Source organism: Chenopodium album, chromosome 16, assembly GCF_948465745.1.
Source record: "Chenopodium album chromosome 16, dcCheAlbu1.1, whole genome shotgun sequence".
In the NCBI taxonomy this organism is placed as follows: Eukaryota; Viridiplantae; Streptophyta; class Magnoliopsida; order Caryophyllales; family Amaranthaceae; genus Chenopodium; species Chenopodium album.
This window is the reverse complement of record NC_137849.1, coordinates 48,511,844-48,518,859: the sequence shown is the minus strand read 5'-3', so window position 1 is coordinate 48,518,859 and position 7,016 is coordinate 48,511,844.

Below are 7,016 nucleotides of genomic sequence, written 5' to 3'. Positions count from 1 at the left end.
CCAAATTTTTATATGAATATCAATTACCAACTTACCATATTGACACAATACATCACCCAATTAAAAAAGATTAAAAAAAAAAAATGAAGTCTATCTCAAATAAATAAGTAATTTTGATCATTACTATAGAGAGGAAATTCATAATATGGGTCACCAATTAAATAACAAGTCTGATAAGTATGGCCTACGTATGCCAATGCAAGCTGTTTTTAGTAAGATGGATTTGTAATTTATTTTTTTTATTTTTTTTATTTATTTTTTATTTTTTTTTTGGCAGAAAGATGGGTTGGTATTTAAATTGTGCTAATTGTATGTGATCCAAATTCGATCACTTCATGGAATGTCAAAAAAATAAAATAAATATAATTATAACTATAATATAAAGTATAAATAGTAAAAAATAAAAAATCTTGATCATTTCATGCATTGGGCGCATGCCTTAGAATTTTAATCATTGTATCCATTATCATACCCTTTTCTAAGTACTCATACTAAAATTGTGAGGTATCCATAGTAGGATCTTAAATGTCAAAGCATCCATTAGAAAACTACCTTTAAGCTAACAAGATTATTATGTTCATTGTCGCTTTAACTTGCTACGTATAGTGGTTTGCAAATTAATCCTTTTCGATTGATGTGAATAGTATCAAGTTTATTGATTCTTCTTTTAATTACGATTGAGTTGCTAAGTAATCTATAAAATGTTACCGATTATTTTTCATATAAACAACACAATGAAAAAAATATTCTATAAAAATTTCCAACACTAAACTGAAACTCAATTGTCTTACTCAAGAATACATTAATATTTTAGCGTTGTGAAAAAATATATACAAAATTAAATTTTAAACATTATTTTAATATAAAGTTGTCAAAGTTACTAATTATAATTTACGAAGTATATATATATATATATATATATATATATATATATATATAAACAATCAAAAAATAATATCTCCGCAAATTAAACAAATAATATTGGACCTATTTTTCCAACTCCAACTTCCAAACCAGCTAAACAATTATTCTTGCAATTTTTTATTTTTTTTAAAGAATATTCTTGCTAAAGCTTCAATCTAAAGAAATACAGAATTCTATTATTTTGTATATAAATACAGTAGAACACGCCGTATGATTGTAAATTGTAATGGAATAGGATAATACTCGTATTACATTGTCCAACATTTTTATTTTTCTCAAAAAAAAGGGGAAGTGGGGGGAAGGATACTCGTACTGCGAGTAGTTAACAGTAGTAGCTTAGCTGATTCAGCCAGTGCATGTGAATTGATGTGAACAACTAACCAACGGCGGGACAGATGTCTCCTTTTAATTAATATATATGGACTATGGCATTCTTATTCTACTCATTTAACAATATATGTTTAGTAAAAATATAGTAGAAGTATTTTTTTTTTTCCATGTGTGATTAAGAGAGGTTTGTAAAAAGAAAAAAAGAGTAAGAGTACACATTTTGAATAACATCAGTGTTTTGGAATGTTGTAGTCAAAAATTTAAATAAAAATACCACTGTAATTAATATATAGATTTACACCATTGACAATTATTTACAATACACATTTTCTACTCATGCTTCGGGTCTATTCTCTTCAGCTTAATTTCATTTCAGCTTCAATCAATTCAGTTCAGTTTCTAATTTCCTTCTCTCATAAACAATTCATTTCAATTCAGTTTAGCTCCAATTAGTTTAGTTCAATAAATCAAAACATACCCTTCATGTTAAGTCGTTGTAAATATTTTAAAACGGAGTTAGTATAGAAAATTTACCGCAATAATAATGTTGGGTTGCGAAAAGTATTGGAGTAAATTAGTAGAAAATACATAGAATTGGTGTAGGCCAGTATTGGAGCTCAAGTTTGAAAAAAAAAACAAAAATGATCCGGATGCACAAGGTTGTACGAGTATATATTAGAATGATTAATCATATGATTTTTGATTTTTTTTTGTCAAAAACCATCTTATAAAACTCAGATTTTATGAGAAACTACGTAACAAAATATACATCGTTGTCTAGGAAAATATTAGGTACTAGCAACACATTTCGTTTTACTGGAATTGATGTGGGCCTGGGTGTATACGCATATTGGCATACGGTTACAAGAAGAAATAAACGAAAGTATAATTGTAAAAGCAAAATAAGGGCCTATTCTCATACGATTATTTTCAGTTCAGTTCACCTCAGCTCTAATAAATTCAGTTCACTTCCTAATTTCCTTCTCTTATAAAATATTCATTTCATTTCAGTTCAACTCTAATAAGTTCCGCTCAGTTCAGCTGAATTCAGTCAATGAGAATAGGCCCTAAATCAATCAATCAATCATCAATATACTATATACTAAAGTAATCACCAAGATTATTCCAGTAGTACACGTGTTGCGTCCGCACTAAAAAATTTCCCGCATTAAAAAAAAAATTCTCCTTCAAAGATAATAAGATAATTGATTAAAAAAAGAGAGAGATTATACATCCTAAATAACCGACCAGTAACAACTTTAAATAAATAAAATATTAAATGTATATTCAATCTATATAAATATAATTTTCTTAATATAATTTTCTTTTCCTATAAGTATTCGAGCGTTGCTCAGGCAAAGAACTAGTTTATTGATGATTCTTAAACACTAGAAAGAAATTTACGGAGTAAACAAGTAATTTAATATAATAAAGCTACTAATAATAATTTTTTTTAAAAAAAGAGATCAAAGTACCCTGTTCACTTCACCTTACAAAAATAATATTACATAAAAATAATTTCAATTCAGTAAAAATAATTTCAGTTAAGTAAAAATAAGTTCAATCTAGTAAAAATTATTTCAGTTCAATAAAAATAAGTTCAATTCAGTAAAATTCAATAACTATAAAGAAGAAATATAATAGAAAATCAGTAAAAATAATTACACTTCAGCAAAATAAATTTCAGTTCAGCAAAAATAATTTCAGTTCAGTAAAATTAATTTCAGTTTAGCAAAAATAATTTCAGTTCATTAAAAATAATTTCAGTTTAAGAGCCACCAATGTTGTACGGTAGAATTGATGAACCTTGAATGATAATAAGGTGAATTGAATAATTTATAAGGATCAAAATTTATCGGGCTTGTAAAATAACGTGGAATTGGTGTGTTTGGATTCATTTAATCCACTACTAAGACTATTAATATATCATTCCTCATGTTAAGTTGGGTTTCACTATCAATATATTAATGTTGGATAATTTACAAATAGGTGATAAAGAAATCTGAGAAATTAAAGTGTTTATAGAAGCAAGATAAATAAATTGATAGTTCTCAAACACAAAGAAATACAAGAATAATGTAATACAAGTATAATAATAATAATGTTGGATGGCAAAAAGAATTGGAGTAAATTAGTAGGAAATACGTGGAAGTGGTGTAGGACAGTGTTGGAGCTCAAGTCTGCAAGGAGAATCTAGACGATCTGGATGCGATTCCCCCAAAGTCTTCAAGTGTGATGAGTTTCTATCAAACAAAACCAACTTACTAGTTTTATTTTTTGAATTCACCTCATTGTTACAGACCTTATTTTCTAGATATATCAATTGCTTGTTGCTCGGATGAATACCAATCAATCTAGTAGTAGTTTTTGGCATAATTATTCCGTCCACGTCGTCAATGCACCTGTGGCTATATCGCCTGCAGCTTGGTAACCATACCTCATCTTTATTATTATTATCATTAAGAGTATCATCAAGTCCATTGAAATCTCCCTCTGAACCTTCGATGTGGACTTCACCATATAATACATTCCAAGCGGGATTCCGACGTGTAACGGTTTTGCAGATACTAATCAATCGCCCACCACATTCCAAAATTATTCCATCTTCGGGAAAATATGGTGGTCGAATTTTTCTGGCTTCGTGTTCATCACCAGTATAAGGGGTTATGTCGAATGGATTCAATTCAACACCCCGAAATGTGCATCGTGCCGAATACACACCATTCCCTTACATACAGCACCCTTGAAATATAAACTCTCTTCATCTGTAAGTATAGACAATGGAACCCGAAGATGAATATTTTTCCATAGAGATTTCTCCGAACAAAAAACCATAGAATTGAATAATTTAAAAGTATCAAAATTTATCGGGCCATAGAGCATGGGTATAGGATGAATAACCACAACCCTAAGCCTGCAATCGATGTTTCCTTGACACTCCTGATATTTGCAAAATAATCTAGCCCAAAAGCGGACGTGTGATGAAATTGGAATCGGTGAGAGAGCAACCCATTGCTTTGTTAATGGATTGCATATGTAGTAATACTGATTGTTATGATGATCCTTTTCGTCACTCATATCTAAACACAAAACTAGGTCTTTGCAAGTCGCCACAATTACCAACGATTTACAAGGAAGAAAATTGAGGGTGAATTTTGAAGAATTAAATACCTTGTGAGTTGGGATTTTTTTTTTGAGAATTCATCCGTCTAGTCATCCTCATTGTTGACAAAAACGTCCATGGTAGTTGTTCCTTCTTGTGTGAGGGAAGATTATTCTTATGGTTTATGTATTCCATAACGAATCTAGGGTTCGATAGTATAGATAACCAACGCTTTGATGCTAATTTGCATCTAATCCCTGTTCCATAATTATCAAGTCTAACAAATATCTCAATCAATAACTCATCATCAAGATCATTAATTGTTGTTGATGATCTTGATGGTGATGATGGTATTGATGATATTGATGATGAGGAGTTTTCCTCCATATTCTGTTCTCTAAATGTGTTTAGAAGACCTAGAGAGTAAACAATTCACACCTAGAGCCTCCCTTCATAATCCATATGTGATATGTAGTATATAAGATACGGTTAAGACGTATGTAAATATCTTTGTAGTTTGTTTGGTAAATATTCGTAATACTACGTTTATCTTTTCCTAGTTTATAGCATTGGATGCCTTGTATAATGATACGTACGGAGTTATAATAGGCAGCAGTCAATGTAAATATTTTGAGGAAAATATTCTTTCACATACAAGTCTTTTTTTTGACAGGTTTTATATATGATATAAATCAAATTGGAATTTTTTAGAAATTTTATCAATTCTTAACATATATAATTATCTTTGCAAAAATAATATCCCTTTAATCGTGCCAAAATCCGATCCAAACCCAACATTCCTTGTTCAAAAACTTTTGTAAACACTCGTTTTACAATGATTTTAATGTACATACAGTGTTCGAGTAATTTTTAACGAATTTTCCCAACGTCTACACTATCAAACCCTGCGTCTCTAGCGAGACTTGAGCCTTACGGCCCTTGAGTCTTCTACCCGGCGCAGTTTATCTAAATCGGATATGTCGGTGAATATTCTATTATTTTATCACCTCAACGGAAATAGGGTTGGGGTGCTCTCTAAGTGAGGAGCCATGGAACTCCAGCTTAGATAGAAAGGGTTTTTAGGCCGGACAAAGGTCTAGGTTAAGTCCAGAGAGAGGGCAAGATAACTTTTTCCGGATTTAAGATAACTTTTAGTCTTTGAGGGTACCTTAAAATATGGTCTTAATATAAATAATCATTGAGATAAGCTTTATAAGGCTAATTTAATTTCTTATTATTGTATTATTAATTTTCAATCAGTATGATTTGATTTTGTGTCATGTATAACTTGTGGTAACTTTTATTTATTTTAAGGTAAATTTTGATCATTTTAGGAAACTTTACAACTAATATACAATAAATTTAAGAAATTTTTTCAAGAATAAGCAAACCTTTGCTCGGTCTTCCCAAAATAAGCAAAGGGCTTGTTCTCCTACGATTATTTTCAGTTTAGTTCAGTTCAGTTCAGTTCAGCTCTAATAAGTTCAGTTCAGTCCAGTTTAGCTCCTAATTTCCTTCTCTTATAAAATATTCATTTCAGTTCAGTTCAGCTCTAATAAATTCAGTTCAGTCAATGAGAACAGACCCAAACTTTTAGATTAATAAATTGACCTTTATAGGGTATTTTCTCAAAATAAGTCATGACCTGTTAGTTTATAGGGTAACGGATTATTTGGGTTGCTTATGCCACATGTTATAATTTAATTGGTCCTTTTTTGTTATTTTAATTAATTATTAAAAAACTCTTTCTTTAAAAAAACCTTTATTTGTAGAACGCTAAATGTCGCCCTCAAATCTCTAGCTAACGCTCGCATTTATAATCTAAAATTACATTCTTACCCTTGTCATTAAAAAATTAAATTTACCTCAACTTACCACTTTCTTCGTCTACAAAAATTTGATAATAATAGTGATAATAGCAAAATAACTAACACAATAAGAACAACTATAATAATAAGAAGTAACAATAACAATTCTCGTAAAAAAAAAATAAAATAAAGTAACAATAACAATTGATAATAACAACACCACCAACAATAATTACAAAAATTATAAAAACAATAACAACAACAACAATAGCAACAAAACTAGGAACAACTAAAAAATGAAGGATGTGCGAAATTTTGGATGATGTGGGCTCGTATTAAGATGTAATTGCTTGTTTAAAGTATTAAGAGAAGGTGTTTCATGCTCTGAAGAAGGGGATTTTTGAGCCTTCAGATTTTGGGAAAATTATCAATGACATTCTGCAAATTGCTTCTACCAGCAATTGCTGCTCCTAGTAATTACGAACCACCATGGAAAAAACGCCTAGAAATTTCGAACCACGATAGACGTTTGAAGTTTTTGGGCATTTGGGGTGAAACGCCCAGAAATTTCGAACATAACGCCCAGAAATTTCGAACATCCCGTGGTGGTTCGAAATATCTAGGCATGTAGGGGTGGGCATGGGATGAGTACCCGTACCGTTAGTACTAACGGATTGAGTACCCGATAACCAATATCACTAAAAGTGATATCCATAAATTGAACCGATAAGTTTGGGTACCCGGACTTCGGGTACCCGAATTTTCGAATTGGTTATCAGGTATCCAATAAGGTATCCAATAGTGATAATTAAACTTAATAAATTAGTTAGAGTCTGTTCTCATACGATTAT